Below are 22,744 nucleotides of genomic sequence, written 5' to 3'. Positions count from 1 at the left end.
AGAGTGTGGACCTCGGGGAGAGGCAGGAGCCAGGCTGGGAGTGCCCCCGGGCAGGGCAGCGGGTGGCCCTACAGGACCCTCTCCTCTTGCCTCAGCCTCTGTGGGTGGGCTTCTTCTAGTTGTTCGAAGACCACCAAACTCATGGTGAGGCGACGCTGTAACCCCCGACCTTTGGCGCAGAGCAGAGCAGGGCCTCCCCTCCCTCCTCTGGGAGACTCCACTTGGAGTCATAGCTTTTAACAAAGGGCCATGTGTTTTAAAAGAAAAGAGCACAGCTATGTGACCTGGGACAAACCCCTTGACTTCACCACACATCAGTTTCCTCATCTGTAAAATGGGATAAAAATACCCATCTTGCAGGTCCATAAATGTGCAAATGAAGCACGCACAGTGCCTGGCACAGAGAGCCCGTGGGAGGGAAGCCGCCAGTTCCTGGGATTCCTATCACCGGGTCACCTTCACAGCGGCTGAGCTTCTCAGAGCGCAGCTCCTATACCAGCGCGGGGACTCCGGGACCTGTCTGCAGAGGAGGGAAGTGGGAATTTTCCCGTCTCGGGCTGATGGGCATCTGACAGCTCTGACCACTACTTGTTTTGTTTAGCGATTCCATTCCCTCGCCTCCGTGATTAGGATCCACGATTCAAATGGGTAGCCCTCTGTCAGCTCAGCCTGGGCGGTGAATTCCCTTACAGCTGTCAGAGCAGAGCGCCGGAGCTGCCTGTCAGTCAACCAGCCAGCCAGTTAGCCGGTCTGCAAACCCAACAGCTGTTGTGCTGCTCCACACTCACCCATCTGCCCATCACTTGCGGGAGTGGGGGGAGTCCCTGAGCATCTATCTCCCCCTCTCTCTGGTATCCACAGGGAGGGGTCCCCAGCTCCTGATCCAAAGGTCTCCTCTGTCAGAGCCTGGGGGTGATTCCTACCGTGTTCGGGGGGGTCGTGCGCACCCCCAGGTGCCATGTCCTGCACTGTACCTCCACGTGTGCATGTCACATGGAACTGACGAGGGACAGCATGCACACGGGGGGGGGGTGGCGTCACATTGCTTCTCCGTGCACACATCCTGCCGTGTGACACGGCGTGCTCTGGGCGGGGAGCGTGTGTGTTCATGTCCGTGTATGGCTTCTGAGAGTACGTGGCGTATGGCTTAGAATAGGTCATGCCCTTCCTGCCTTCCTGTGTTCTTTCAGCACACATGAGCCTGGAAGGATTTGCAGGAGCTTGTCAATGTTGCTGCAGGGGAGAAAGAATGAAGTTCATGACACTCGCAGGCTAAGCCCCGGCGCCCCCTGGTGGCCTGTCTCTGCCTCCCCTGCAGGCCACAGAACACAGTCATGCTGGCCAACACCGTCTGTCCCTTCTCTACACGCGGATTGAGCACCTCCATGTGCCAGGTGGTCTTACACACTGGTGACTGTGTCTTGGCCATGAATGGGACAGTCGTGGCCAATGCCCTGGCGGAGCTTACGGTCTAACAAAGAAATGAGGCACTGAGCAATCCCATGTGTAATGGCTGCAATGCTGCGTCAGCAGGCAGCATGTGACAGGGGAGGGGAATCAGGCGAGGTCTCCCTAAGGTAGTGGCAATTAATTGGCACTGGGGGTAATGAGGGCATTTCTGGCAGAGATCGCCTTGCACCACAAGAGCATCCTTATGGGATGAAGGGGCAGAGAGACCAAAGGGTGTGGAGAAATGGTGGGGGGTGGGGGTGGGGATCAAGCTGGAGGCCCTATCACCCTGACAAAGACCCTTCATCTTATCTCCTGAGGCCCAAGGGGCGTCTACAAAGGCTTTAATCTGGGAGCTGTTTGGAATTTAAGGACCATTCTGAGATGAAGAGCTGAAGACAAAAGGAGAAAGCGTGGTGAGCGGTTGCTGCCACTGTCCAGGGAGGAGACGCGTGAGGCCTGACTGCCAGTGGGCCTGGCAGAAGGCAGAGAAAGACGTGAGGAATATTTCAGGATGAATGAGCAGAGCAGTGCACTGGCCCTCTGGGTGGTGGGAAGGACCGACTTTGCAGTGCCTGCTAATTCCCGTGGTGTAAATACTTCCTCCGCGGTCGATTCCAAGCTGGTACCGTGAACAAGGGCTTGGGCCCTTGTGGGCTGCAGGTGCAAGCCAGCTCTGGGTCAGTACCACTCGGGGACTGCCTGGAGGCACAATAAGGGAGATTCTGGTTTCTGGCTTGAGCAGCGGGACAGTGATGCCATTTCCTGGGGACGGGGTGCAGATCCTCATGGAGTCTGAGATGCCTACAGGATCTCCCAAGTATAGACGTCCAGAGGGCAGATGGAGGGAGAAGGGGATGAACTGGGCAGACGTTCGAATGCAGGAGCAGGGTCCACGGCCTGGGGCCATCCGGGGTCTGGGGAGTGTGCTGGAGAGGAGGGGCAAGCCGGGTGGCGGCAGCCAATCAAAGTCCGCCTATATCCAGGGCCCACACAGAGCCAGAGACTCAGGCTCTGGGTGACTGAGGCCAGGTCAAATGGGACTCCTCCTGTGTGGCTGTCAGGGGCCTGATTTGGTGTCAGTATTGGTGAATTCCTACCAGAGGTTTCTAAGAAATAAAAAGCAATGAGTCCTGCTGGAGCCTGAGGCTGCCTGTTTGCAGGGAAAGTGCCCGCAACACCAACTGGCCCAGCCCCGCGACTGGCGCCTCATCACTGGAAGGCAGTCGGGCCACCAGAGGCCGCCGGCGGGGCAGCCTCATTACTGTGGTGGCCCAGTCACAAGATAATGATCGGCCCAGCTCTGGCTGGCTTCGGGACGTGTCGTTCCGGCTGCGGTGTCAATTACCGAGCTGGCCTGTGGCTGTCAGATCCGTCACAGCTGCTGCCTGCGATACCCTGAGAGCCACAGAAGTAAATCCGTTCTAGCTGGTGCTTCCTTGAAGCTCCCCACTCCCCAGCCACCCTGGACCCGCTGCAAGAACCGCTGTGTCCTGAGGGACTCACTCCAGGCCCCCCGGGGTTGGGAGGGAGTCAGGCTGCTGGAAGTGGGACCGCACAGGGGCTGCCCAGGGGGCTCAGGGACCGAGGTGCCCCAGAGGCCTTGCATGGCGGTCACCGCTACTGCCCACCAAGTGCACCCAGAGGGGCCCTGAGCCCGGGCAGCAGGCCCTCCCTCCCAGCCTGACTCCGGCAGCTGCAGCTCCAGGCCCTCCAGGACCACGGAGGCCGCTGACCAGCAACTGCATTTCAGGGATCGTCTTCCCTGAGCAGAACAGAGCCTCTGGCGACTCACGGGTTGCAGGGGTGAGCCTGGAGGTGCTTGGGGCACTGGGGGCAGGAGCTGGCCATCAGTCCAGCCGATCCCTGCCACGGGCCTAGACAGCTGCAGTCCACATCTCAGAGGAGATGTGACTCCCAAGGCGAGGCCTTGAATGATGGGTCACGTCCAGCCAAGGACTGGGCCCCCAGCAGCTCAGGGAGCCTCTGGCCAACTTCTCTGAGGGGCAAGGCCTGGAGTATAGCAGTAACCTTGACCTTGGTGGATGCTGACTGCACGGGACACCACCGTCGCTGGACATCTAGCCAAGACCCACCTCCTTTCCCTTCTGGCGGGCCTGCCCTTGGCTCTGCCCAGCCCGGCGCCTTGTCCTCCTACTGCCTCGGCGCAGTGTGCTGGACTGGGCTCCACACCTGCGTGACACACTCACACTGACTCACAGCCCCCCGCTCGTGGACGGTGACCAGTTCTGGGGCACTGACAGACAGCATGGCTGAGCCAAGACGGAGGGCCCTGCTGGCGTATATTCGAACATCTTTCTGGAGGCAACTGCGGAAGGGCCCAGAGAGGAGTAAGGCCTGCAGGAAGGGCAGAACTGGTTAGGATTCTTACATCCTAAGCAGGTGAGGAATGGGGTGCCTGAGCGCAGGCAGTGTGGGGAGATGAGAAGTAGAGGGAGAGCTGGAGGGCTGGGTGAGTCGGGGTGTGAGGGGGAGGGTAGGAAAATGTTTCTCCCCCCACATGCGGTCACAGGGAGGTCTAGGGGGACAGAGGGGCCCATAGGGGAGAAGCCCCAACCCTGAGTCAGGCCATATTGACCCAGAGACACAAGACTTGAGTCAGGCTCCTGGAGAGAAGCTCTCAGCTGGCAACTGTGCAGGGTGGGGTGAGAAGCGTCCAGACACAAACCAAGCAGCCCAGCTCCGCGCCTTCCAGCATCCTTTAGAGCACAGCTAACACAGAGCTGCATAACAACACCCTCGTTAGCTCTGAGCACAGGAATATTAAGTAGAACCAAACCCTGCAAATGTCATCCAGCATTTTCACAATTGTCATGTGCACCGAGAACTTGCCGAAGTCTTTAAGGCAACCTCTCAGCCGAGACCCTCGGTCCCTTCCCGCCCCCAGCGTCTCTGGAGGGCGCCTCCTATGAGAGGCCCCATCTGCTGGGAGCCCAGTGCTCTTTGCCAGGGTAAGGCGGGGGTGCCGGGGTTCCCGGAAGGCACTGGCTGAGGTCTCTGAACCTTCCCTGCCAGTTCAGCAGGTGTCTTCTTGAAATTAGACCCGCCGGCCTTGCATATGCAGCGTGATCCCATGTAATGGCTGCTCGAAGGTGGTGGGGGCTCTCTGTGAAAGAAGGAGCTGGAGACGACCGTGAGCTGTTCTCCTGCTTCCTTTGAAGTCCCACCGGCGGCAGCTCTCAGGGCGACGGGAGCCGTCACAGGCACGGAGACGACCCCACCCCGCTGTGTGCTTTTCCTGCGGAATTAAGAGCCTCCCGTCTTCTGGATTACCCGGCGTGTGTTTGAGGCACCTCTTTGCAGTCGTGGATGTGCTATTCCAAGAAACAAAAGCAGCCCGGCTTGTGCCTTCGGCTTTCCACGCCTGTGTGTGGTGCAGATGAGGGGTTGCCGGTGGAGGGGTGTATGGGCCATCCTCCCCAGAATTAATGATTCGCTAGCTGGGTGAGAGCTGTTCAGCCCACAGAGGCATCTTCTGCAGGATTAAACGTCATTCCTTCTAATGACTTGATTTATGTCTGGAGGTTTACAGCTCCAAACAAAATATTGTGATGATGGCAATAAATCACACCGGGGATGCTTAGAACGGCAACGAGCATGTTTTCTGTTTGTTCGGGAGGTGGTTACAGAGCGAGGGGGTGCTGTCTGATAGCACAGGGAGAGCCCAGGACACATGGGGTGTGGGGCAGTGGGCAGTGTGATCGGGGTGCAGCAGGCGTCGAAGGCCTGAGGCTCCGGGGGAATTTGTGATTGGAGATGCCAGAGATTTTGGAAGAGCTGGAGATGGCCAGGGAGGGCACTATCCCAGGTGCTGGGGGCAGTGCGTGGGTGGTGGACCTCCTGAGAATGTCATTTCCAGCTTTCAGCCGCTGTCTGACCTGCTGCATCCCTACCTAGGAGCTAGCTGAGGTCAGGGCAAGGAATCCTCCCAAGGATGACACCTTTCCTCTGTGCTCAGGACAGCTTCTGGAAGACACCGGGGCCGTTTTCCAGTCTGCGACCCTGTCTTGGGTGGGGAGAGAGCAGGATGGGCCAGACTAGAGCTGCTCTGCAGGGCTGAACCCCTCAGGAGAATGAGGACCAATCTGGCTGCAGACAGGTGGCCCTGGGCTGGCATCTTTCACACAGACAATCAGCAGAGAGTAATCGCTCTCCACCGAGACCTCACCCCGCTGAGAAGAGCTCAGAAGAACACTGACGTCAGCCTCAATGTTCAGGAAGAAACTGGCAGCCCTGCTTCCCCAGCTCCCGTCCTTGGCTGAACTATTCTGTCAGAGATGCTGTCACCTGTGCCCCCAATATCTGGGATGGGCTGACCTTGTGAGGCAGGGCAGAGGCTGGAGAAGGTGTGGGGCAGGGGGAGGGGTGCACAATGCAACTGGACCATTCCTGCCAACCCAGCAACTGCTCTGTTCTGGCCCAGAGTCTGTGAGAGTATGAGCCTCCTCCTTGGTGAAATTACTCCTGTCCCTGGCATCTAAGCCCCAAGAAAAAGGATGGCAGGAGGCAGAACAGGGGTCAAGTATCAAGGAGGGTCTATTCCCCCCAGGGGAACACTGCCTTTTCAAGGCAGAGATGTGTTCTCAGAAGAGCCCATGGCCTAAAATGCCCCATCAGAGACACTTTGCCTATAAGAAGTCATGTTACAGGGTGACTCAGGAACGCTGGGCACTGGGAGAAAGTGATCCGTTACTAGGTGTGTGGCCCCAGCCCCTGTTCATGGCACATTTAACTGGGAGGTGGGGGTGGGAGGTGTTGTACAAGGGGTGTTTTCCGCGTCAGGTGTGATGGAGCACAGGTGATGGGAAGATGGCACATGGGTGGCACATGGATGGCAGCTGGACTGGTGAGTGTGTGACAGGTGGATCATGAGTGGGTGACAGGTGGCAGGTGGGTGACAGACAGGTGGATCGTGAGTGGGTGACAGGTGGGTGGTGGGTGGGTGGTCCGAGATCCAGAGGAAGGGATTTGAGACAGAGGCCGGGCAAACGCGAGGGCTGGCAGGTGGGCAGCTGGAGAGGAGACAGGGATGGGGAAGCCACACGGCCACAGACAGGCTCCAGTCCAGCCCCACTGGCTAAAGCTGCAGCCTCTGGTTGTGCCTTCCCCGTGGGCAAGAGGGACAGGAATCTCAGGCCCTCCTGATTGTCTCTGGCTTTTCTGAAGGTGGCTCAGGGGACAGCTCCAAATTGAAGGTAAGCCAGGGTCCCTAGCGACTCCCTTGAGCCTTGAGGGTACATCTCTCGCTGTTGCGAAAATGGCCCTTCCCTTGTCACAAAATACCAGAAGCCATCTCCAATGTCCGACGACAAAGCTCTGTCCATCTTTGATTAAAACAAGGGCAAAAATGAAACCCTGTTTCTTTTCTGAAGTCTGGCACATTTTGATAATGAAACCTTTAGAACGTATAATACTGAAACCTTTCTAATTCCAGGCAGATAAGGAATAATGGCAACATTATTTCAACTTCAGGAGCAAGAAATAACCTTTTATCACCTAATTTAACCATGTTACTGGGAAAATATGTTAGGAGAATGTAAAATGCTATTTAAATGATAAAATATGCCATCTTGGATGGCAAGGGTTTTAATTACCACAATCAGAGTCCAAACACACTTCCACGCCAGCTCTGACAGCCAGTGCTAATGACAGTGTCCGTAACAAGGCACGGTGGAGAGGGTCAGCACTGACTTCTGCCGTCTCCCCTGGGAACTGCCAAACCCGACAGCTGCCGGGCTCCTTGGTGCTCATCAACATCAATGCTTTGTGAAGTAGGAATCGGTTCCGGTATTAATATTAATCGGCCAACACATTAATATTAATCGGTTAATATATACTTCCCATGACAACAAGAGATAAAGGAATCTTATTATGTGGTGGATCAGGGAACACGGAATATCTAAGCGTATTTCCTTGGGACGCACAGCATAAAGGAGCCTAAGCCTCTTAGGCATGTCGTCTCCGCAGAGAACGGACCTGGGGTGCACGCGTGGGCAAAGTCACAAGCAGGGAAAGTGAATTCCTCCCCAAGGGGCAGGGGGAGGTTTCTCCCCAGTGGGTGATCAGGTTGGTGGGAGGGTGGTGGGTGCGGGCGGCCCCCACAACCCTTCCGCTTGGGGCATGATCTGCAGACCCTTCCCCGGGGACCAGCAGGCCGTACAGAACCGGCCCCCGGATAATGCACAACGGGACAACTCTGCCCTGACCTCCCACCCGCCTGGCCCTGGTGGAGGCGAAGCATTGCTTCTGTATTTGTTCATTTGAGACCTGGTGCTGCTTGAGGACAGACGGGCAGCTAAAGGACTGATCTGGGCTCTCGTGCACTTCAGCAGGGCTGGTTTCACTCTCCCTGTTTTGCATGAGGGCAATGAGTCTCAGAGAGGTTGGGTGTCCCGCCCTTGCCCACACTGCTGGTTGGCTGGGTGGGTAGCAGAGCTGGCGTCCGGGCCAGACCTGACTTGGTGCCCTCATTCTAACCATCAGGTAGCTCTGGGGACAGTGGGCTGGCCAGGAGGCGGTCACAGGGGTCTCAGCACAGCCCTCACAAGTGAGAATGGGCACGAGGGGTTCCTCAGGAGGCCAGCCTGGCAGGCGGCGGGGCCAGGGGGCAGGCGGAGGTGCGAGGCAGCGTGCTCTCCGCAGAGGCTTGCTTTCCTGCATGCTCGCCTGCAGACAGCCTCCACAGGCAAAGGCACGTCTGAGCACAATTAACATTTTAAGCACTAATTATTTTACTTGGATGTCTAAGTCTGAGGATCCTTCAATTTCAGGATAATTGGAGAAAAATGGTCATCAGTTATTGAACAGCAGGGGGGCGGCTCCATGCTTCCCCAACACCGAGCCGAGCCGAGAATCATCGGAACATATGGGTCCCCGAAGCAGCCGCCCAGCGGCCGTGCCAGGCGAGGGTGCGGTGGGCGGGCCTTGGGCACCCTGCCCCGCTGTCCCTGACATCTGCTGGGAAGGCTTTTGGGCCGAGTTAATTACTCGCCTTTTTATCTTTTCCATTTTGTCCCATTTTCTGCAACAGCATCTGTTGCAAGAAAACCAAATGCAGGAGGAAATGGGATTCATTATTAAAAGGAGAGCTTATAACGTCCCCTGCACTCCCCCTTGTACTTGATAATAATCTCAGCTCATAATGAAATCCTCGGGCCCTCCCTGGCACGGTTAGACGGGTGGCAGGGGTTGGTGGGGGTGCACTCGCCTGCTGAGGGACAGGTGCTATCCTGAAAGGGAGGCTCAGAGTGAGGGGCTTGGGCCCACGGCCCACCACCCCTCTCCTCTCCCTGGGGCAGCAGGGTGGCGGGCGCCTGGTGTCCAGGGTCTCGTGGGAGAACCATGAGGCTTTGGTGCCCAGGCATGGAAAACTACGAAGGAGGTTTTATTTTGCTTCGCCTGTTTTCTCCTTTGGTCTCCTCTGAGCAACCAATTAAGAGAATCAATAGTTCTGGACCCTAACAGGGAGACTGAGAAGGTGGGGCTCCTGCTGGGGCAGCGGGGGTGCGGCTATCTCTCTGGGTAGCCTCAGTGGACCGGCTGGGGTCTGAGGGTGGGGGCCCAGAGAGAGGAGTGGCCCACGACACAGGGGGACGGTAACGCTGGCCTCTCCTCAGGGACAGGCCCTCAGGCCCAGGTAATCCCAGACGGCAATGAGCAGGAGGCTCTGAGGAGGAAGGGCCTGTCCCCCTTCGTGACTTGTGGGGGGCCAGAGCCCCTGATGAAGGCATCTTGTTTTGCATCCTCCCAACCCTCACTGTGACCCCTATGACCCCAATCACTGACTCCAAGAGGGTCTCCTAAGTGAACCATGCTGTCACCATCCCCCTCAGCACACCCAGCTGGGGCCCCATTTCTCTCTCAGGTTCCAGACCTGTTTGGCTTCTCCATCTCTGGGAGGGTCCCGGCTCCTCGGGCAGGCCTGATGCAGAGCTGCCTGACGCAGGGTCTGGGTCCTTCCGGGATTCACTCCGCTGGCCTGTCTCTGAGCAATGTGGCCCCCGGTCACATCAGGGAACCTGGGACCTGGGGTCACCACGGGCACCAGCTCCGGGCTTCACAGAAGCCCTCCGGCCCTACAGGACTCACGCAACATAGCTTGTGAACAGATGGGGGCCAAGAACCACTCAGATCCAGGGTGCCTGCCGCGGCCCCTTGCCTGACCTGTGCAATGACCCCAGCCCCGTCGTGACCCTGGCACCGCGTGAGCGACAGGCGTGGCGCCCTCCGCGAAGGCTTGTGCCTCCCTTCCCAGGAGCGTTAAGCCTGGCCTAGAAGGCTGGTCTCCCGTCTCAGCAGCCCCGGGGCCACAGGCAGGTGCACCCACCCACTGCACCCACGGGGCCTCAATGGAGAGACGCGGGCGAGCTGGAGCGACGCAGGCCTGCTTGCCCACAGAGGAGAGGCTGCAGCACCCGCCGGGGGACCGGCCCCGCCCCCTCTCTGCCCTCACACCGATCCAGCCGTCCTGGTTGGCGTAGACGGCTTTGATTCCAGGCCCCAGTATCTGCAAAGATCCTGAAAGCCCTGGGCCCTTACAGAAGCCCATGAGCTCAGTGCGATCTTGACCCAACAGGACACGCAAAGAAACCGAGATGCACGTGTTAAGCCACCCAAGGGTGCACAGCTGGTAGGTAGCTGAGCCAAAATTGGAACCCTGTCGTCCTCGGCCCCAGGGTCTGTTCTCTCCACCGGCTGCTTTCTCATGATGCTGGGCTGGTGGTGGCGAGCGGGGCCCTTCTGAGCACAGGACGTGGGCTGCCCTCGCCTCCTCGCCTCAGTGCTCAGCACCCTCCTCCCCACAGGGCCTCTCGAGTGCTCCACTCAGGGTGGGACTCTCCTTGTGGCTCTCCCTCCAGGTTCAGCCCAGGCCTTATGAGAAACAACTTCCGGAACTTCCCTGGTGCCCTCAGGTGTCTGTGTGGACATGAGCTTCCCAGCCTGACCTCTTTCCTTAGATTCTGTTCTCTGCCTTCAGCCCTGGCTGCCTTCACTGTGTGCGGCCCCTCCTCTCTCCACGCACCGGCCCCCAGTTAATGAAGTGGCCTGAGCACTCAGCACCCTCATGGAGCCGGTGGCCAGCAGCAAGGTTTCTGTCTGCAGCCTCAGTTTCACCATCTATACAATGGGAAATCGGTGGCTTTGTTCCCAAAGACAAATGTGTCTCCCAGAGGATGGGACGATGTGAACCACCTGGCCCGCGGGCTTGGTGAAGGAGCACCAAGGAACCCCCGGTGTGTTCACATAGTGAGAGCCCAAGGGGGTCCAGGTGTGGGCCAGATGTTCTATCTCCCCCTCCCCAGCCCAGGCTGCCAGCGGAAGTGGAACCTTGGGGAAGGAACGTTCTGTGAAGGCGCACACCTGGGCTGCTGGTGGGGGCAGAGCCGAAAGCCGTCCTGCCCCAAGTCGTGGATCTGCTTCCCACCGGGTTGGGGGGCCACACCCAGCACACATGTGGAAGACAGACGGGATGGCAGTGAGGATGGAGAGAGCTTCTCGCTCACCCACAGCAGGTGGGAAGCAGAGTGCCTGGGGCAATCTAGATCGCAGGTTTTCTTGTTTCTTTCTTTCTTTTTTTTATGTTTTATTTATTATTGAGACAGAGAGAAACAGAGCATGAGCGGGAAAGGGGCAGAGAGACAGGGAGGCAGAGAATCCAAAGCAGGCTCCAGACTCTGAGTTGTCAGTACAGAGCCCAACTCAGGGCTTGAACTCACGAACCATGAGATCATGACCTGAGCTGAAGTTGGACGCTTAACTGACTGAGCCACCCAGGTGCCCCATAGATTGTGATTTTTCAAGGTCTGAATGTGGAGTATCAAACAGTGGGATGGCCTGGGTTTAACAGCCCCACCAGGTCCAAAGAAGAATTGCGTGGATGGCGGGGGGTGGGCAGGGAGGCGAGGCCTGGGCTCGCTCAGGCCAGAGGGCAGCTCTCCCCTTTGTCCTTTGTGGGAGGGGACACCAGACAATCCATGGCCCCTCATCTACTTCTTCCTGCTGCCCATCCTGAGGAAAAATGGCATCTCCATCCACAGACCACACCGTGGTCCCCCCATCTCAGAGTTCCTTACGAGTGTGAAGTTTGTAGCTGTGGCCAGCTCAAAATAGTCTTCACTTGGCTTCTGCATCTCCACCACAGAGCCAGGCCCCATAGATGTGTAGGCAAAATCAAGTTCAGAGCTTAAAGGGTTCCCTTAGAATTATTTTTGTCACGAAACATTTCATTCATGCAAAAAGAATACATAGTATACAAAATATACATGTAAAGAAATACACATGTAAAGTATAAAGAATAAGAACAGAAACACCCAGATCTTCATAATCCAGTTTAAGAAACAGAGCTTTATCATATAGAGGAGGACCCCTCTGGGCCCCCTCAGACGTCCCAGCCCACTCTGACCGGGGGTACTCACTGAACTCTGTGTTAATCATTTTCTTGCCTTTCTAAATAGTATTATTTGCATGTGCTTGTACCCCTAAGCAACTTAACATTTATTTACTTATTAGATTTTCTGAATGTTTATTTATTTTTGAGAGAGAGAAAGAGAGGAAACGAGTGGGGGAGGAGTGGAGAGAGGAAGACAGAAGATCCGAAGTGGGCTCTGCGCTGACAGCACAGAGCCTGATGTGGGGCTCTAACTCACGAACCGTGAGATCATGACCCAAGCCGAAGTCAGGCGCTTAACTGACTGAGCCGCCCAAGCACCCCATCATTTATTTTTGCAACATAGCTTAGAATTGGCCACAGTGGAAGTAATTACACTACAAAAACGAGCGAATGCTACCAACCAGGGCTTTGTTTGTCCCTTGCCTCCAAAGCACGCTTACCACCAAATGTCTGGTTGTAGACCACCTCCAGGAGGAAGGCATCACCTTCCAGAAGCAGCTCCTGTCAGCGGAGGTCAAGTCCCTGATTAAAGGTGCAGCTGTGAGCCATTAGTTGCCTGCACAGCAGCAGGAGGGGGGGTGGGGGGGGGATGGGCACACTCACCAGGGAAGCAGAGCTGGGCAGGGCACTCACAGCATCTATTATGAGCGATACCAAGGTCCAGACTCCAAGTGACCCCACAAATCAGTCCACTCATTTTTTATCCTGGGGCTCAGTATTTACAGGCCACTCCCTGGAGTCAAGCACATGCTTACCAGAGCCCTTCCCAACCTGAAATTATTTATGACTCAGCATTCAGGGAGGAAAAGCAATTTTCTCAAAATGTCTGATGTCATGATATATTGTCCTTTTGACATGCATGTGCCAGAAACGATGGCTCTGCAGGTCTGCCCCTCAATTACGATTACCCTGAATTAAAAAGGAGAATTAATACTGCCTGCAGGATGCTAACTCAAGTAGCACCCAAAGAAAATGCCTAGAGCATCTTCTAGAAAAAGACATGCCTTGGAAGAAATTACAAAATGCACCAGGGCTTTGGGCAGATCATTGTTGCCTAGGGTTCCTTCATTAAGTAGAGACTAGCTGTTAGCCTCCCGGCTCTCGGGGTCCCGGCCACGCCTGGCCACACTGCTGTGTACAGGTCCCTTCTGCACTTCACTGAGGACAGCAATGCCTGTGCACAGGTGTGCTGTGACAGTAAACTTTAGGAACATGCCCACCACCAGGGGAATGGATAAACAAGTTATGGAGTTTCCATACAATGGAATCCTCCTACCCATAAAAAATAAACAGATGTCAATATACACAGATGACAATGGGGACAATGCTAAAAACGTGCCAAATAAAAGAAGCCATATGGTCCATACTGTAGGATCTCACCCATAATGTTCTACCACCAGCAAAACTAAGCTCTAGAGAGAAGATAAGATCAGCGGTTGCCACAGGGGATGGGGACAGAAAGGGGCGAGCAGGCCCATGAGGGAATGTTCCGGGGTGAGGGAAATGTATCTCTCGAGTGGGGTCATGGTATACATTTGTCAAAGCTCACAATGAAGGTGTTTCCCTGTATATAAATTATACCTCAATTAAATTGCTAAAACATCGGGTGAGCGGATTTTAGAACTCTAAAGTGCCGTGTGAAAAATGCTATTTCAGTTTTGCAGACATCGTGCTTGTATCTCAGAAACCAAATGGCAATACCTGGAAGGAAAAAGCTTTTATAACACTGAAAAAAGAACCGAATTCAATAACATCAGCTACAGTTAACTTTCAATGATCCTTGAGTAAGCAAAGCAATGTGGAAAACCTGCCCCCCGCCCAACCACAACCAAAGCCTTAGGCAATTCTTGTCACACAGGGGACAGAGGGGCCGGGTGAGTGGGGGCTGGGAGCCAGAGGTGAAGGTCGCAATCATGAAACTGGGGGGATAATGGGGTGCAGTGACACGGCGCACAGAGGTCACCTCACCTGAGGCTGTATCTTTATCCTGGGGGCTGCCTGTAACCAACAAGGGGTTGATGTGGAGGAAAAAGGCTCAGCGCTCTTGCACCAATTCAGGACAAGTCTTCGGGCCGACCCAGCTCCAGACTGGCTGGCTACATCCCGGTCCCACTTCTCCCCCTGCCCAATTGCTTCCTTCTCTCTCCCCGCAGGTGTCCATCCCATGGGAACTCCCTCCTATACACTCCTCACACCTCCTCCGAGTCTCCGCCTCGGGAATGTGACATTCGCTGCCAGTGGTCTGAGAACGCAGATGCTATGATGAGAGGTTAGACTTGAATCACCTGGCAACCAGCCACCAATGAGGACCCCAGACCCGGCTGTAGGTGGAGCAGACAGCCCCTGGCACGATGCAGTAATGTGACTGTTAAAATTTTTACTGCGGGTGAACTAGCATGGCACGCCAGTGGAAGGAAGTGCACTGGTGTGTCCCAAAATGTATCAAAAGGCTGAGAAATGTGGGGCAAATAGTAATTGAGGGACAATGGGATTGGTTGGCTGTCACCTCTTCGGCAGCCTATCAAGGGACTCTTGTCTTCTGCACTAAGAGGACTCTTAATGGTAAGAGGGGCTGAGCTGCAGAGAAGGTTAATTCTCAGCAGTGTCAGGCGCCTGAGTAAGAAGGAATGGGACCCTGAGAAACGGGATGGAGACACCCAGATTGCTGTATGCGAAGAGGGATGGGACCACACCCAGAAAGAGGTACAGGACCTGGAAAACAGGTCCCGGCAGGAGCCAGGAGTGCTCACTAAACTTGATTCTGAGGGTGTCGGATAAGCAAGCAGAACACAGAGTTGGATACGGAGGAATAATTTATAGGGGAGCATTCTCCTGGGATATAGGGTTTAACAGCCTGGCAAGGGCCCTGGATGACGATGGTAACATGCTGCCAGGATGCTCTTAGAAACACAGAAGTCAGACGTGGCCCACACTGAACGAAGCCAGAAATGACAGCATTGCCGTGGCAGACGCTGGAGGAAGAGGTGTCTGCCACCAAGGGCTCTCAGAGGTGACCCACCACAGGACGATGTTCCGTGGGAGTCCCCCGTGGCTAACGCAATAGATAACTCACTGGTGATAGCGACACCAGCATCGATGAGAAGCTCGGAGGCGGCTCTCCTCTGTAGGACAGAGCTGAATGTGGGAGACGCCACTGCAGACCTGGATGCCCAGATACGAAGGTGGGGGGATGATAGGATCTTGAAATGATAGAAGCCACATGGCGGTACTTGGCCATCATGAATGAATCTCAATGAGCAGCACCGTTGGTGTGTCGGCCAAGGGGAGCTGACCTGCAGTGAGCTATGAAGACAGTTACTAAAATATGACATCCCCAAGGGCAGGAAAGATGTGTGGCCAACAAATGTGTGTGTGTGTGTGTGTGTGTGTGTGTGTGTGAAGAGAGAGAGAGAGAGCGGAGAGAGATGTAGGGAGAGAGAATCTTAAGCAGGCTCCACACTCTAACATCATGGCAAGTGTAAAGTTTCCCCAGTCCCTCCCCAAAGTGACCTGTAGCCATTTATTTGGCTAAGTGTACACTGTGGGGGAAGGGGAGCACCCAAATGTTTCTAGAATTTTGTCTGAGCTGACATTTACACATGGGGATTTGATCCTTGGGGATCTGTGGAGTCACTGTAGCCTCCTGGTAGAGGGAGGGCATACAGAGGTCAGGTCAAAAATAGCCCAAGTCAGGTTCACAGACTCCCCCATCCCAGTGATCATTTCCCCCCAGTCCCTGGATGTATAGTTGACGGAACCCCCATGTCCGTGACCCCTGGGACAAGAGCTCTCATAGTTAGGAATGCCTAGTGGAAGCCTTGGAAATTTACCCTATCCCCTGAACCAGGATTCTGAATCAAAGGTAGTATTACTAGAGGAATGGCAGAGATTAGTACTACTTCTAAGGACCTAAAAGTTCCCGGGTGCCTGGGTGGCTCAGTTGGTTAAGCACCCAATTCTTGATTTTGACTTAGGTCATGATCTCATAGTTATGAGATCAAGCCCTGAGTTGGGCTCCACACTGGGCATGGAAATTACTTAAGATTCTCTCTCTTCCTCTCCCTCTGCCCCTCCTCTACTTGTATTCTCTCTCTCTCTCAAAAAATAAGATTATAAAATAAAATAATAAATAGAATAAAATAAAATGTCACCAGTCTTGTCCCTACATAAGATGACAGATGACCGTGAACTCTATCAAGCTGTAGTCTTAATTGTAACCACCATGTCAGGTGTGGTATCTTAGCTAGAAAAGATTACGTGGCCTCAGCTATGCGACCACTGGTCTGACAAATAGGTTCTTTTCCATCCCTGGCAAAAAGCGGTATCAGAAACAGTTTGTGCTGACTTGGAACGGACAACAGTAGACATTTATAATTGGCTCTGAAGTGAATTTAACTCTCCTCTGCTATAATATTTTCCCAATAAACTCCCTGCACACAAATCTCTGTCTCAGAGTCTGCTTTCCCAAGGAACCCAACATGCAACAGGCTAAAACAGAAATAAAGTTTTGTAGTCAGGAGCCAACCCTAGTTCAGAGGCCGGCAGCACTGAGGTCACACGCAGAGCAGATTTAGGCAGGATCATGGCCCACTGAGGAGCTCAAAAGACCAGATTCTGGCTGGGATCTAAGCTGGGCCAGGAAACAGAGCAATTAGCGGTTAAGTGATCAAAACCAGACTGAGTCCTGGCACCACAGAATTTTCTGAGAATGGGACCCCGTGGAGCAGCTCGGCCAGCTGCAAGAAGCGAGGCTGTTTCAGGACAATGGGCAGCACCTAACCTGACTGTGGGGTTTAGCCCCACGCTCTGTTCTCCTGTTCCCAGAGGTCCTTGGAAATGGAAGATGTGAAGTCTGTCAACCCTGGAGAGCCTACGTGAGGTCCTGGCCATCATCGTGATTCACCGAAATGGCCATAGGTGAGTTTTCACATTATAGACAATTCGTCAAGGTCCACATCTAAGCTCAGAAGCCAAGATCTGCACACACACAAGATAGCAGGTCTGGGAGCTGACACCAAAATAAGTAATTTATCTCTAGAGAGGCTCACTGTCCAAGGAGGTGGACATGTAATGGCCTTTAGGGGTCCCTGACCCTCTTCAAATGGTGAACAAAGTGTGTGTGTGTGTGTGTGTGTGTGTGTGTGTGTGTGTGTAAGAGAGAGGGGTGGGGAGGAGAAAAAGTGAAGATCCACTGGTCTGGACCTTTGGCTGAAGCTCCACCCTGCAGCTTAACCACAGGAATCTGAGGATATGCCTTAACTGGCCAGTCTTGATCAGTTTCAGTGAGATTCTCTGCTCCCTGGGTAGACTGTTCCATAAGTTCTCAGTCTAGCAGCTTGTCTTTGTCTCAGACCCAACTTCCCATGGCACATGGCCACACAGGCTGAAAGTCCACAGGGAAACCCAAATCTTCTCAGCCTGGCAGGCGCTCAGACTTTGAACTTAGTATGGTAAGGGTTTCCATGAGACAGTTCTGCAAATATACAAGAGCCTTGAGAAAGTGGGTCATTGGAGGTGTTCCCTTTGACCTCAGGGACTGGGGAGATCTACCGAGGAAACCCACCACCTATTGTGAGGCACTCTTGGAGGGAGCTGCTCCTAGGAGCCAGGGTGAGTTTCTCCACTCAGGGCTTCTCTGGCTTGCTGGATGGTTCTAGCACAGCCTCCTATTGGCATCGGATTCCAGGACAAGTTACAGGGAACTATCACAAATTGACTTAGAAAACATATTAGAACCCATACTTCCTTATTAAGAGCAGTGTGTAAGTACTTATAAGGAAAATAACAAGGTCTCCATCATCACCCCTGCTTCTCTGAGGGTCGGTCTAACCAGACGGTGCTCTAACCAGATGGCCCCAGACCAAAGCCTGTCATGTGAGGTGCCACTTCCCAGGAGGTGGGCTTTTCTGTCAGCCAAGACCTCATCAGATCCTTTGACCATCTCTTTCTGAGAGATGCCCAGAGCCTGGATGTCAGAGAAGAGAGATCTCATCTTTAACTCTTACCTAGGCATTCAGGGAACGTTAAAAGAGACAAAAATGTGCTTTTGTAAAAAATCCATAAATGCATGTGAAGTCTTGGGAATAGGTGTTTTAGGGCTGATGGATGCAGTGAGTCTTGAATTCCATTTAGCACACTAGCAGATGAACAGTATCACACCCATGCATTTACAAACGTTAAGTGCCACTCGAGTCTCACACTGTGATTTGCAGCAAAAAGTACATGAAGGACCTAATTTCTATTTAGGAACCAGTGCTGAGCACACAGCCCACCACAACTGTGTTGATTTGGGATGAACAGCTGTGTGGGGTGCCTGAGGATGAGCTGACCCTCTGGGGGCGAAAGGAGCTGGTCACCCAGCCCTGATGGGAGGGAAGGGAGGGGAAGGTTTTCTGCTTGGATGACTTCTGGGGGATGGGTGAAGTCGAGTGGGGTAACCTTCTCTGCTTGATGGCCCTCTGCCTCGTGAGGGTGGAGACAAGTGTCAGGCAGCTCTGGCTGCTAAGAGTCAAGACTAGGGAAGAGATCAGGTGGTTGGAACCAAGTTCAAAGGAGTCTGTCTGTCTGTCTGCCTCTCTCTCAGAAATGGGAATGGTGCGAGCAAAGAGAGTTAAGGCAAACCCTGTAACTTTAAGCGGTAAATGGATTTCTGCAGGGGGGCAGGGATGGAGTGGAGAGCTTTGCCTGATCTCCTCAGACACAGCCCATACCAGGGACCGTTCTGGAAAGCACAGGAGGCAGGATTCTTGCGGCCTTAATTAATCCGGGCAATTTCCTCCCCTCCCGCTGTCTCTCTCCAGCCAGGGACAGGTCCTTGCACTTGGTGAGGAGCTTTGCCTCCCCTCTCTCCAGATGTCAAAGAGAACTAGTATTTACATCAGAATAATAGCACCAGGGCTCCTTACTGGCTTCCTGATTTATCTGGAGTCAATTACTCTTTGCTTCTGAGACAACTCAAGTTCTGAAGGAATATGGGACTGTGTTTAATTAATCCCACCGACTGGCTGGTGGCGGTTTGCTGAAAACGGATGGGGAGCTCAGAATGACCACGGGCTCTTTACAATGGCTGCCAGGAGTCTCCTGCCTCTGCAGCTCCATTTCCCCAATTAATGGCTCGGGGAAGGGCAGGGGTCAAATGCTGCCTAAATTTTTCAAATGTTTCCATGGCCAAGACTCTGCACTTGGCCGGTCCATGACCTTGGCCTCTCCCATAGGCTGCTGGTGACCTGGGGGCGGGGGGGATACATAGTCCGCACATCAGTCCTGGGAAGTTTTGAGCAGTCAGAGAATATGATATATTTATCTAGCACACTGTTCTCTAGCTGCATGTCATATCCTCATCAAGAATGGGAAAAGGGTAATTGGATTTAAATGTCAAGATGTTCCCAGTGTAGGGTAGAAGGCACATATCTATTTTCTCAGCTACTTTTTTTTGGTGTTATGATAATGAAGAAAGCTGCAGATACTTGTTGCTGAAGATGACAGGAGAAAATTCTCCAGGACCTGGAGATAAGCACTGAGTCACAGCCCTGGGCCAAGTATATGGCTATCAAACGCGGAAGCAATGTGACGAGCGGTCATGGGGAGAGTGAGATGCTCAGGTCAGGCGAGGGGACTTAGCTGGGCAGGGAGATGGCACAGGGGGCGCCAGCTGAAGGGTCCGCTAAGGTGTCCGTCCTGGGAGGACAGCCAGCCTTCAGAGGAGAGTGTGACAAGCCCAAGCCCTTGCTCCCCAGAGTTCTGTTCTAAGGCTATTTCCTGGGTTTTGAAAAGTGGACTGTGAAGCCCGATAGCATGGGGGAGGTGAACTGTCTCCTCCATTCGTCTCAGCTCTAATCATGGCCAGGATGAATCCTACCCCTGCCAGTCCCCACTGCTGGGGACAGCTCTGAATGCACGTGCCACTGGCCCTGCACTTGGGTGTGGAATGATAATGACACAGCACACATTCTTTCACATGTGTTGGGGACAGGGTTGTGGGCTGTATCCTGCGGGGCCACAGACCCATAACTTCTATGGTATGGGGTTGGGGGCGTGGGGTGGGGGCCGGTGTGTCTGCTGGCGCTGGTCAATCTCTTAAAGAACAGGAAGGGAGTCTGGGTAGGACATTCCCACAGCCCCCAGGACATGGGATGCCCTGTAGTGCACCCTGTCTCTGAAGCTGCCCCCCAACTCATCTGCCAGGTAAGTGGGCGCCCCAGCTGGCCTGGGAGGTGCTGGACCGTGTATCCAGTCTGAGCTCAAGCAGACATCCCACAGCGCCCCAGAAGGGCCCTTCTCTGTAAAGGTGAGGTCTCACTCTCTGGAGATGGCAGTGCCAGGCTAAAGAAGCAGGTACAAATCACAGGCAGGGCAGGGGGGAAGCGGGCCAGGGAGCAGTGAGATCAGGACCAGCACTCCATTCTGATTGGCAGGATCTGGGAGAGCCCTGTGTGATCCTGGGGCAGCCCCTCCCCCACTCCATTCATGCTCACAGTTGTGAAGAAAGACGGGGCGCTCAAGAGTTGGGGTGGAGTGGGGAAGACAGGGAGGGGTTCCCAGAGGGCACCAGGGAAGGCACGTGGGACCCCAGGGCAGCACCGAGTTCCTGGCTAATTCTTCACTGCCGACTTCCACCAAAGCACCCTGGACTTTGAATCACTCCCTGGCCGGTCCTCCAGCCTCTCTTCTTGCCTTCCAGGGGCCCAGGCCTCAGCACAGTGAGCGCCACTGAGAGTGACAGGAACGAGTGTAAATCATGCAGCCCGAGAGCAGAGCTCGGGGTGCTGCGAGACTTCCCAAACCCAGTGGAGCACAGGCTCAGGCAAGGATTCTAGAGACAGCCTCCAAGAAGTTCCCAGATGAGGGTCCAGGCAGGGGAGTGAGGCAAGATGCTCTCCCAAGAGAGAGCCGGACCCACAATCCTAGCAGCAGCAACCCCCACCCCCCAGCCCCGTCCTTCTCCGGTCACAAGTTCTTGGCTTTGTTGGGCTGAGACCACTCATGGCCTCTCAGCAGGGAGCAGTCCTCTTTGCAGGTGGCGGGATGGTACTTGAGAAAACACGATCCTCAATTAGAAACAGGGAGAGGCCCCTGTATTCCATTTACAGGTGTGAGCGATCCTTCTGGCCGCAGGGAGAGAGGATGGTTTTCTATGGCTGCTGTAGAAAGCAAAGTGTGTGTGTGCAAGCTCAAGTGCATGGAGGGGTGGGGCGGGAGAGAAGGCACTAGAGCAGACCCTCAGGCTGCCCACAGGCTGGGGAGTTAGCAGGGGAAGCGCTGGGCTGGAGGCAGGCATCACCCCCTCTCCCATCCACGTTCTCCGGCTGCTCCGGGGCACATCTGATGCCTTTCCCCATCAATCTGTGAGCTCTCTTCTCCGGCTCAATTGCTTGCTCTGTGTCTGAGGCGCTTTAAGCCTCCCCTGGATGTGTCCCTCACTCCCCGCTGAGAAGCTAAGGCCACCCTGGCGGGAGGCTTTGTGCCAGCGGGGGAGGAGGCCCGGAGCTCTCCCCACCCCTCTCTTCCAGCTTTCTCCAGCCAGGCTGTTTCCAGGGGTTGTCTGGCTTCTGTCAGCAGCTGGCATTTTCTGATCCAAAGCCAGGCCTAGCTCTACCGGCTGCCAGCAGGCTCATGCCTTTAAAGGATGCCTCCTTCTCCCGCGGGCCTGGGATTTCCCTGCCTTGACACTTGCTACAGTGTCTGGCCTCACCTGGGACATCAAGGAGGACCCTCGGACACAGACCGCCCACTCTCCCTCCCCTTGGCTTGATGCCGAGGGCGGGCGATGTTTTGGGAATGTACCACGGATTATTCATGGTTGTCGATGGGACCTCACCCCCCAACTCACCCTACAGGGTCTTCACCCACTCCCGGTGCCCCAGCAGGCAGGGAAGGTGCTCCAGGTAAGCCAGAGCTCCCAGGGCGGTGCTCTGGGCATGGCAAGAGGGCGCAGGAGAGGCCCAGCTAGGGGCAGCTCTGGGTGCAGGAATGCGGGTCCCCACTCCCAGCAGACTCCACGACTGGTACCTTCCTGGCCTGAGCTCTGAGTAAGTGCTCTTCCTCCCTCCTCCTCACAGAGCTCCTACAGCTGGGGGGACAAGGGAAGGGTATTCTCTTGGTAGTTAGGAGCCCGGGGTCTGGCCTGGCTAGCCACCACCCTTCATCTCTACCTCTGTGCCATGCTCGGTGGGTCCCTGCTGCTGTCTCTCAGAGAGAGGAGGCTTGACTTGGAAAATGCACAGGCTCAGGGATGCCAGTGTCTGCTGCAGATGTGGCGGGGGGGGGGGGGGGGGGCTGGAACACGGGGCTCCTAGAAATTAAGTGTGACACACAGAGGAAGTCTCTGCTCTTCGATTACATGTTCTTTTGGAGCTGAAGCTAGAATCAGTAATGATTTACCTATCCTACTCCATCTTGGCATACAAGAAATGATAGCATAAATTAAAAGCGGGACTGATGGGAGAGGGAAAAACAAGGGGATGTAAATGGATTCGGAAATGAGGCTGAAAGTAGCGTTTCACTACGACACGTTCACTTGGGAATGGGCTGTGGTCTAATAAAGAATACAACCCATCTTTGTCTCCAGACTTCTGCCTTCTGGAGCTTCCAGACCCTGGGAATTTCTTGAGTGACAGGTGTCTTTGCCATGCTAATGAGGTGGCTGGGGAGGGGGCAGACAGTTTCAGGATGGGGGCTGGTTACCAGAAAGGTCAACTACTTGATAATAGAGGCTTGGAAGGTTCAGCGCCTGACTGAGGAGGGGTGAGGGGCTGGAGACTGAGTTCCATTATGCGGTCAATGATTCATCAATCATGCCCACCTACTGAAACCTCCATGGGAACTCCAGACAGCGAGGCTTCCCTGAGTTGACCGGGCTGACCGTGCTGGCAGAGGGATGCGCCC

The 22,744-nt window shown here is 54.7% G+C and overlaps 1 protein-coding gene across 1 annotated transcript in view; it reads right to left on the bottom strand.

Annotated features, from left to right (window-relative positions):
* Nucleotides 1-22,744, bottom strand: part of CHST8 (carbohydrate sulfotransferase 8) — a 66,408-nt gene that overhangs the window by 8,236 nt on the left and 35,428 nt on the right. The gene's annotated exons all lie outside the window — the stretch shown is intronic.

Source organism: Crocuta crocuta, unplaced genomic scaffold, assembly GCF_008692635.1.
Source record: "Crocuta crocuta isolate KB4526 unplaced genomic scaffold, BGI_CrCroc_1.0 scaffold121, whole genome shotgun sequence".
NCBI lineage: Eukaryota > Metazoa > Chordata > Mammalia > Carnivora > Hyaenidae > Crocuta > Crocuta crocuta.
Note: the sequence above shows the minus strand (reverse complement) of the source record. Positions and strands in the feature narration are given on the sequence as shown.